Below are 10,899 nucleotides of genomic sequence, written 5' to 3'. Positions count from 1 at the left end.
ATAATACAATTTGTCAATTACACCCTGCTGCTCCCTCCTGCCTGCTTTTTTGGGATCCACCACCGTCACCACCTTGCAAACAGTGACACATACCGCATACACTAAAAAAATAATAAATAAGTGTAGAGTAGTTGTTTACCAAGAGCATAATTTGACCGTAGAATGTCAAAAAAAAGCTAATTTTACAAACTGCAAACAAATACAACATCCTCCTTCATGGACATCGCAAAGTCGGGACCATCGCACTCTGCAGGCCAGCGGCTAAATAATTCATGCCAAAACACCCAAGAAGCGCTCTAAAAAGTCCATTATCTTCCCACCATTAATGTGTAATAGCATTTCACCAGTGGTGGACCGTGAGGGCCTGCGAGGCCTTCTCTGCTGGCCGAAAAATATCTGAATCACAGACTGATGTTAATTATATATTTTTCCCATGGATTTTTATTAAACAATCCAGTGATAAGCGCATACTAACCAGAGCTAGCACACTATCTATGATTGGCTAGTTGCTAGCCAATCACAAGCCGCTAGTGACAAGAGCATACTGGCCAGAGCTAGCGCAGTGTACCGCTAGCGAGGGAGCGATACCTCGGTTTACGAAAATTTTACCTTGGCATACAAACTTTTTTTTCGGGATACACACGGAGCACCACAATAAGTTTTTCTGTGGGTGAGCAGTGGCAGCCACTCACGCTGGCGTTCACTCAACCCAGAAGTAACTCAAATAGATAGAAAGCTAGCTGGTTAGCTAATCGATAGCTAATAGACAGCTAGATAGATAGCTGTATAACTAATAGCTAGATAATAGCTAGATAGTCAGCTAGATAGCTAGCCAGCCAGCCAGATAACTAATAGATAGCAAATTGATAGCCAGCTAGGTAGCCAGGCAAGTAGTAATCACAATAATCATAATAACCATAATAATAATAATAATAATAATAATAATAATAATACAATAACAGTAATAACATAGAAATAAGAGCCTATGTAGCCCAATTTGTCAGACTACTGTTGTTGACGTGGCCAATTTGGATTTAAAAAGGGGTTCCCAAAATTTGAGGCTTCCCAAATTGCCCTCTTCCTTCTCCCCAATGTTTTTTTTTTTTGGTTCAAAATTGCACTTGTGACTGTTGATTCTTGAGTGGAAATGCGGAAAGTCTGACCCAGATAAGAGCGCAGACAGACTGATGACATATTTTGTCTCTGATCTCGCAGCTTTAGTGATGATGCTATTTTTTTATTGATTTTTTTTAAACGGTGCGCGAGTTGCAAACTTTTGTGTTACAGTTTTGACGTTGTTGGGGGGAGGGGGGGGGGGGTGCTGCTGCGTCATGCTCCTGTTGGCAGGTTACGATTTGAAGGATTAGAGGATGATGGGAAATTAGAACGCAGCAGCTGTCTGCGTTTTTAAGTGCCATTAGACGGGAAATATTCCGGAACTGTGTCAGGCCGACACGGACGCACAAAATTGTCATATTTTTTTTTTTTCCTGGGCTTTTTTTTGCCTTTTTATTTTGTCTGTTAGCATCTACCCATAATAATAATACTAATGATGATAATAATAATAATAATAATAATAATAATAATAGTAGCAATAGTAGGAATAATAGTAATGATAATAGTAGTAATAATCGTAATAATAATAGTAATAATACCAATATTGGTAATATTAGTAATAATACCAATATTAGTAATAATAGTACTATTACTAATATAGTTATATTAGTAGTAATAGTAATGGTAATAGTAATAGTCATAATAATAGTAATAGTAATAATAATAATAATAATACATTTGATTTATAAGCGCCTTTCAAAACTTTCAAGGTCACTCTACAGTCACTGGATCGGTTTTTCTGCGGGTGAGCAGCGGCAGCCACATGCACCAGTGTTCACTCAACCCGGAAGTAACTCAAATAGATGCTAGATGCTAGCTAGCTAGCTAATAGATAGAAACTTTGGATCCAGAGCTAACTTTGGAGCTAGCTAGCTGGCTATCTGTGTTAGCTTTATATCAAGCTAGCTAGCTGATTTATTAGCTGGCTATCTATTAGCTATCTATTGGCTAGCTAGCTAGCTGGCTATCTGTTGGCTATCTAATAGCTAGCTAGAAAGCTTTTTATTTATTTGAGTTATTCCGGGTTGAGTGAACGCTGGCGCGTGTGGCTGCCGCTGCTCTCCCACAGAAAAACTGATCCAGTGACTGTAAAGTGACTTTGAGAGTTTTGAAAGGTGTGTACAAATTAAATGTATTATTATTATTATATGAGAAACTGGAGCAATGACTTTGACAAGTGGATATTAAATGGAATGCTTAAAAATATGGAAAATGAACTCTTTGCCGTTGGATTGAAGGTTTCCTAAAGCATCCAGCGTGCAATTCATGTATGTAGTGTTCCATTTGTCAAACACGGAGAGCGGCCTAAGATTCAAGTCAACCACTTCGGAAAAGGTGGCTTATGTGCTGAATTATTCATGGTGAGTGCTCTTACTTCTAAAGAACAGGGATCAGCGTCTACATACAGGAAGTCCGCCGGGTTGCCAGGTCCTTGCAAAAAAATCTCCATCGCCGTTGAAGGCAATGCATGATATGATCCTGCTGATATTGATATTGATCGTGTCAATGCAAACGGACCCTTTTAAGCGCACGTACGGACCGGATTGTGATTTCCTGCCTATACAGTGATACATAGGCTTACAAACTTAATTGGTTCCCACACAGAGTGTGTAAGGTGAAGTGTGTATCCCAAAAATTAATTTCCCATAGGAAACCATTAAAATGAGAATAATCCGTTCCAAGGTCCCGTAAAACATAATTTTCTACTTTCTACTTTTCTAAGCCTTAAAACTGCGCAAAATATACCTTATTTTATGTATAATAAATGTGCTATGGTATTATAATTAAATAAATAAACTGTACTGTATAATAAAGTCATCTTATTTACCTTTGTGATGGTCGTTGATGGCTTGATGGAATGGAGTGGCCGCTTTCATCAGCATTAAAGACTTGATGAGGAACGTAGCCTTCTTCTTTCACCATCTTGAGGAATGATCCCTTGTAGGTGCTTTCTCTGCGATAATTTTACCTTGTTCCTCATCAATTGTCTTCTGTTTGGCTGGGTTGATAGCTTTTTGCATCAAGTGTACAGATGGCTTATGCGGGTTATTGGAGCCTGATTGATGGGGTATATATATATATATATATATATATATATATATATATATATATATATATATATATATATATATATATATATATATTGAGGAAGGGAAAAGAGGCTATAGCCAGTGCTTTATCTGCACCCAAACAAGAAAAAACAAAACCCGAACAAATTCAGGAATGGCCTTCTATGTCATATTTTCAATTCCTGAATACATTTGTGGATGGCAGTGAATGAGTTCAAAGTCACATACTTCCACCTTTATTTTTGATTGGACAGAAATCCTGTCACTGATGAAAGAGATTCAATACAATTTCGAGCAATGTTTTTTTTTTCTTGGCTGACTCGGCGTTCAATGTTCAGATTAATTGCCTGCCACAGGAACACATCGTTGCACAACAAATAACTCATTAATCGCAGCGCATTCGTTTCGGCAAGCCGCAAGGGTCACGCCCCCCCCCCCCCCTTTGCCAACCTTTGTAACGTGTGCTTGTCAAGTTTACTCAGTGAAGTCAAGTGCGATTCTGAGACACGAATTACACAACAGAGAGAGTATAAAACAGATTGAATTGGATTGGATTGGATTGGATTTGCCTTTATTAGTCTCGCAGTGGAGAAATTTACATTTCACAGCACCGACACTATTTTTTGGTTTCCTAACTGACATCAGAAAAACGTTTTATAGCATCTAAAATACCCAAAACACGCAGGCAGATATTTTTAGTCAAATGAAAAACACCAATAAAAATGACTTAAAGTGTCCCAAAACTGCCACAAAATGAGCTCTGAACTGGTGAGATTCAAAAAGTCCCGCCCCCTTGTTCGTGATGTCACGCCAGCATACTCCTTCACAAACTGCCTTGCTCCAGAATCAAAACAATGGCTTCAGAGAGTTCAGATTGGGAGAAGATGCTTTCTTGTTACTCATCCAGTTATGAATATGATTCAAATAGTTCTGAAGAGGAAAGCATAAATGTTTGCAATCGATTAAAGAAGTCCTTCCGTATCAATTCGAGCCGTCTGGACTCCAATGTAGCGCCCAGAAGATGCACAAGATGGCGCACAAGCTCTGTTGGAATTGGGCTGCTTTGTCCACTGGGAATTTGTGTCAACTTTAACCTTTATGCATGTGATCTCAATTGGCTACGACACACAACGATTCACCATCGCGTTATTTATGTAGATTTCCTTCTAATTTGCTATTATCTATCTATATGCTTGCTAGCTAGCTTTCTATCTCTCCGTCCTTCTAATTTCGCCATCAACACTGTGTTTTCAGGCAAAAAAAGTACCCAAAATGCATTGTGTGTCGCTTTCTCGGTCAGGGGCGTTCCCTCCGTGACGTCACATCAGGAATCGTCACCACCTCGAAAACAAGACTTCCTGAATATTCAGCGCGAGTCTTAAACGTAAAATATAGCTATATACGGTAAAATCTTTGTAAAATGCACTCAGGAGAAGTCATTTGAAGTGATGTTACAAATTATGGACGCAACTTGTTCGGAGGTGTCGGTTGTCCTTTAAACCAAACGTGATGGATGAACGATGATGTGAACGTCTTCCATGCGGCGCAAAAAAAAGAATTTCCGGCGATTGGCCAATGAACCCGATGTCCACGTGGCCGGCCCCACTGTGATATATGCGGCGCTTATTTAATTACAAGCTACATGGGGACTAACGATCTTCCTGCACGACAGCCCCCTCAGCACTTTTGTCACAAGACTTGACATTTACGAGCTCCATGACAGGCCGAGTGGGCTCTCTCTCTCTCTCTTTCGCCGCTCTCGGTTGCAGGCTCAGCGGGTTCTTGCCGCCGGGTGGATTGTCCACAATCTGGCAGAGTGAAGCTGACTTATGCCAGTTTTTTCATTTATTTTTTTTATTTTATAAGGCGCATCAGAGTACAGTGATACTTACAAACGCCTTGGCTAACGAACGTTAAATTTACGAGAATTTAATCTTGGAATCCAAACTATTTTTCGGGATACACACGAAGCGCCACAATGAGTGATGTGTCGTTAGCGAACGAGCCCGTTCTCCTATTAAGAAAATGGCAGATGACTCATTTTTGTCCTCCATTCCCTGCCCCCAGTCTTTGGTTAAAGCCGCATGTGATTGGTCAAGAAGGCAGCAGTGAGAGGGGGTGATTACAGAAACACAGAGCTGCAAATAAAAAATAGGCAGATGACAGAGAGAGTGAGAAAATGGATAGAAAACACAGTGGAATTTGGACTCGTTTCAACTTTATTGATAGTTCAAAGGCAGAGTGTAGACTGCAAGGTTAAAATATCCCAATCAATCCGGCTCCACAAATAACCCGCACAAGCCATCTGTACACTTGATGTAAAAAGCTATCAACCAAGCTAAACAGAACACAATTGATGAGGAACTAGGTAAAATTATCGCAGAGAAAGCACGGCAACTTCACTCGGATATCGTCAAGGGTCAACCTGGAAGTTCGTCATCCATTGATGATTTCAAGGCTAGCCACGGATGGTTCGAGAGCTTTAAGCGTCGTACAGGGATTCATAGTGTCATTCGTCATGGTGAGGCAGCCAGTTCTGACGATAAAGCTGCCAAAGCTTACAAGGAATCATGCGTCAAGATGGTGGAAGAAGGTTACGTTCCTCATCAAGTGTTTAATGCTGATGAAACCGCCCACTCCATTCCATCAAGCCATCAACGACCATCACAAAGGTAAATAAAATGACTTTATTATACAGTACTGTTTATTTCTTTAATTATAATACCAGAGCACATTTATTATACATAGAATACGAGATATTTTGTGTCGTTTTAAGGCTTCGAAAATTATGTTTTATGGGGACCTGGGAACTGATTATTCTCATTTTAATGGTTTCCTTTGGGAAATTAATGTTTGGGATACACACTTTTCGTCTTACATCCTCTGCCTGGGAACCAATTAAGTTTGTAAGCTAAGGTATCACTGTATTAGGACTACATAAAAAAAAACAATTTATTATATTTATATTAATATTATATTTATTATATTTAACATTTTACCGTAAATGGACTCAAAATTAATGACATCTGCCCTGAGTACACGAGGAAAGTATTGGTGTTTATCTTGTATTTTATTTCACGAGCAATGGTAATTCATTGGAGTCTTTTGCATTACAAGTAACGTTTTTGCAAAAGTCGTGTTGCGTTGAGATATAAAAAATATTCACTGCAGATTCGTTTTCATACGCTTTTATCTCGCAGTGTGCCATTTTTTTTTTTTTTTTGTTATTATTATTATTTTATTTTTTTTGCCACGACGCCTTTTTGAAATCCGTCATCAAAGCCTTTGTCGGTACCGCTTTGCAGGTGTGCTTTCTGATGACACCAACGTGGATTTATTTACATGCAGCTGTCAGATCAGGATAGCAGCGACTTTTCATGGGGAAAAAAAGATCTATTCAAAACGAATGGTTGGCGACAAAGCAAAAGTCAACAGTATTTTTTTTTGTCTGGGTTATTGTACAGGTATAAAAGACGAGAGCAAGAAACAAAAACGTCTGTGGGTTTATTTTTGTATCCCTATGTCTTGCGCCTTATTTCAATGGCTCACATCCACTCGCCATTGTAACCTTGTCTCCTCGGGGTGACAGTCATGTGTTCAATTTCGAAAACCATCTTTTATCGATTTTTTTTTTTCTTTCTTCACATTCCTCAGAGTCCTATTCGTAATAACCTTGGACTCAAAGTTTCCTTTTGCAAGATCTTTATTTTCTTTCTCTCTTTTCAATCTCGCCTATAGTCTAACATGTACAGATGTGGAAATAAACAAGTGAAATGGTGAGAAAATGGATAGAAATTTGGACTCGTTTCAACTTTATTGATAGTTCAAAGGCAGAGCGTAGACTGCAAGGTTAAAATATCCCATCTATCAGGTTCCACAAATAACCCGCGCAAGCCATCTGTACAATTTGAAGAGAACATACAAGCAAGGGAAGCAGCTATTAATGAAGTTTCTAGCGTGTCTGCCTGCATCTGTTGCTGTTGCAATATCACAACTTCTAAGATGTACAACCCAGAGCTCCTATGCAAAAAAGCTACCCATTTCATCAAGCCATCAACGACCATCACAAAGGTAAATGAAACAACTTTATTATAAAGTACAGTTCATTTCTTTAATTACAATACCATAGCACATTTATTATACATACAACAAGGTATATTGTGTGTAGTTTTAAGGCTTATTTGGTTAAAGAATAATGTTTTGTGGGGACCTGGGAACGGATTATTCTCATTTTAATGGTTTCCTATGGGAAATTAATGTTTGGAATACACACTTTTCACCTTACACACACTTTCTGGGAACCAATTAAGTTCGTAAGCCAAGGTATCACTCTACATTGCAGCTGACTCTAATCCTGTTCGGGTAAACAAGACTGCTGACAGCATCGAACTGCGAACAAGAAACATCAATCACGCCGCCCCATCGGACCATCCAAATTTGACAGTGTCAATGTTACTGCCACGGTCAACCATCAATCACGCCGTTCCATGTTACGGAATCTTAACCCAAAAAAAAAAAAACGCAAAGAAAAAACGCATTTTGATCTCATAGTGGTTGGAAAGTCGACCTGAAAGAAAGAATGGCAACACGGTGTGCAGGTTTTCCCGTTAGATGTTCTTTGTACTACCGTATATGCCACAGGTTTTATTATGTGTTGGAGCAACCTACTGGTCTTCTTTTTTCCCCTTAAACGTGAGCGCCACTCAGTGGAATTCGATGCATCTTGCAAGATCATGATGATGAAATTGAAGTGATTTCTCATCCAATTCATCCATTTTCCAGACCGATTTATCCTCATTAGGGTGGGGTGGGCGCTGGAGCCTATCCCAGCTGTCTTCGGGTACACCTTGAACTGGTTGGCAGCCAATCGCAGGGCATACGGAGACAAACGATCATCTGCGCTCTCACTCACACCTATGGGTTATTTAGTGTGTTTAAATCATCCTGCCATGCATGTTTTTGGAATGTAGGAGGAAACCGGAGGACCCGGGGAAAACCTACGTGGGCCTGGGGACTCGAACTCGCGACCTCTGCACTGTGAAGTCGATGTTCTGCACCACTTGAATACCGGTAGGGCCACCCAGTCATTTTTCAATCAAAGAAAAATGGGATTTTTTTTTTAATCATTCGCTGCCATTTCTGAATTTATTTGAGAATTGAAACGTTCCCGAATTTGTTCGGATTTTGGTTTTTCTTGCAGGGGGTGCCGATAAAGCGCTGGTCAGACCTCTGGCCATATTTTTTTTCCCTTCCACGATTGGGCAGCATTTGCCTTTTGTCCATCTTAGCACTTATAGCATTATATAAATCAGTATATATTGCATTGTATTGTATTGTATTGTATTGTATTGTATTGTATTGTATTTTGTCCAGCCGCCCCTATTTCGAGCTTAGATAACTCCAGAAGCATATAACTTGGCATTTAACTCTTTTTATCTGATGAAAGAAGATAGTCTAAGGTTTCTTACGCTGAATTGAATGTTTATGTCGTCCTGAAACTCAATATTCTGTGGGTCCTGCAATTTGACTGAAAATGACACAAAACCCTGGCACTGGAGTGGACACATTTCTTTGCAAATCGTCTGGCAGTGAATGAGTTAATGTCCACGGTGGCAGGTTTGAACCATGAGGTTGTCATCAGGGAAGTAGCCACCGAGCTATGTGTCACATTGATGCTATCAACTCTTATTTTTGGAAGCCACAAGACCCGATGACAACAACAACAAAAAAATGGGGCGGGTGACGATGTGCTAACGATTCGTCACGAAAGAAGATGCAAAATGTTCTCGTTGATACCGTGTGAGAGTTCATGCGCCTTATCAGGCTTATCAAGACTATTCTTACGAAAGGCGCTCAGATGGTCACATGATCAATGTCTCGAAAGAGAGGTTTCTTGACAATGGACAGACGGCGACAATTCAATCCGTCATGTGTCCTTCATGTGCACGTTTGCGCTTCAGATCTTCACGGTGAAACCGGAGCCCGACGTCACCTCTTTCTGGCGCGCCGCTCTGGAAATGCCATCGGCCGCCGGCGTAATATTAGGATATTGACCCCTGTGAAATGCACCACGGCGAGATCTTGTTTTGGCGTGGCCTTATGGGGCCAAAATCTGTTGTCTTTGGACGTAGTAATGGGAGGTATTGAGGGTGAGGTCACCGTTTGTAGCACTGTGATGGAAAATAAAAAGTTATCAAATTTTTAAACTTTCATGCTGTTATATGCTTAGTCAACACTTGTGACTCAATACACAATTGAAGCACAGACAACTTGGGATCAATCAGGTCAACAGAGACAGCAAGTTAAACTGTCAGCTTCACAGAATTTAGGACTTGGGAAACTCCTTATCACAGGAAGAGCTCATTAGCCAGGTTACAAATGTATCAGTTCATGGAAAAGACAATGTTTTATTGCTTACAGCTGTTCGTGCTCAGAACGTCCAGATGAGTGGCATTATAATCAAGAAAACTATGTTTTACTAATGTATCACTTTAATTTGCATGACCTCTCAATAAATAGCTTGGCAGGGGCCCGCAGAATTCAGACGTATGTCACGGATGACTACGTTTCCTGCCGGCAGTAGGGACTATCTTTCTTATTCCGAGTGTCTGTCCACAGTTTCTGACTGTCATATCTCGGACACACGGTCCTTCATTAGCTAGTAAAAACAAAAGTGGCTTTTTATGTGGAGATCGGATAAATAGCATTCTTGTCGAGAAGGAATTCGACAACCTTGTACATATGCTTTCCACCTTACAAACGTATCCGTCCTGAACGATTGTTCGTAAATTGTATTTGTTCGTAAGTTGCTTCAGTGCTATATTTTGTACGGGATGCATGTTGAAGTCAAACACTGAACGGGGAAGTATAAAAACAGACACCCTAAGAGTCAGAAAATTAATTCACACCTACTAATTACTGAATGACGTGCCAGCAGCCATTACTGTTTTGTTATGCATCGCGTCCTCCCGGAGCGTCAACTGGGCAGAGGGATTTCCTCACCGCCCACATAATCTACGCGGCCAATCATAAAGCGAGCTCGGCGGATCGTAGCCTGAACTCATTGGCAACACTTCAACATAGCCGGGGCGCTGATTGGATAGCAAATAGATAGCTAGCTAGGTAGCCAGATAGATAGCTGGCTAAATAGTCATATAGCCAGCCAGATAGCTACTGTCGATAGCTCAAGTGAGTAACATGATGTCAACAGACTGGGAAGGACCCATTGTGGGGCATCATATTACGCATTGCGAATGTAAAGTGACCTTGAGAGTTTTGAAATGTACTTATAAATGAAATGTATTATTATTGGTCAGCCTTGGTATCCGTCACATAAATATCCAGCCCTTGTTTGGCGCTCAATGCAAAATCTAATTTACAGCGTTTCTGTCCGAACATTTTTCGACACAAAAATGTTCGTATGTACCGTTTTGTCGTAACTTGAATGTTTGTAAATTGCGGGCCGTCTTATCCAAAGTCTGCGGCTGGAATGCGAAAGGTGACAGTTGAGCGATCTATGTTGTAATTGACATTGACTCTGGGAAATGAACACCCTATTGTGCAACCGGGCATGGGCACAACTTTTAGACCCCCCATTGCCCACCCACTTTTTTTCACAGTAAGTAACCTTACCCCCCAAACAAGCGGTCAGCCAGAACCTCCGATCCGTCCCTCCCCATTCGCCGGCGTGCGAATTCTCGCCCCTCCCGTTTCG

Source organism: Hippocampus bargibanti, linkage group LG17 (genome assembly GCF_051943395.1).
Source record: "Hippocampus bargibanti isolate YZ-2025 linkage group LG17, ASM5194339v1, whole genome shotgun sequence".
Lineage (NCBI taxonomy): Eukaryota > Metazoa > Chordata > Actinopteri > Syngnathiformes > Syngnathidae > Hippocampus > Hippocampus bargibanti.
This window is presented reverse-complemented; position numbering follows the sequence as displayed.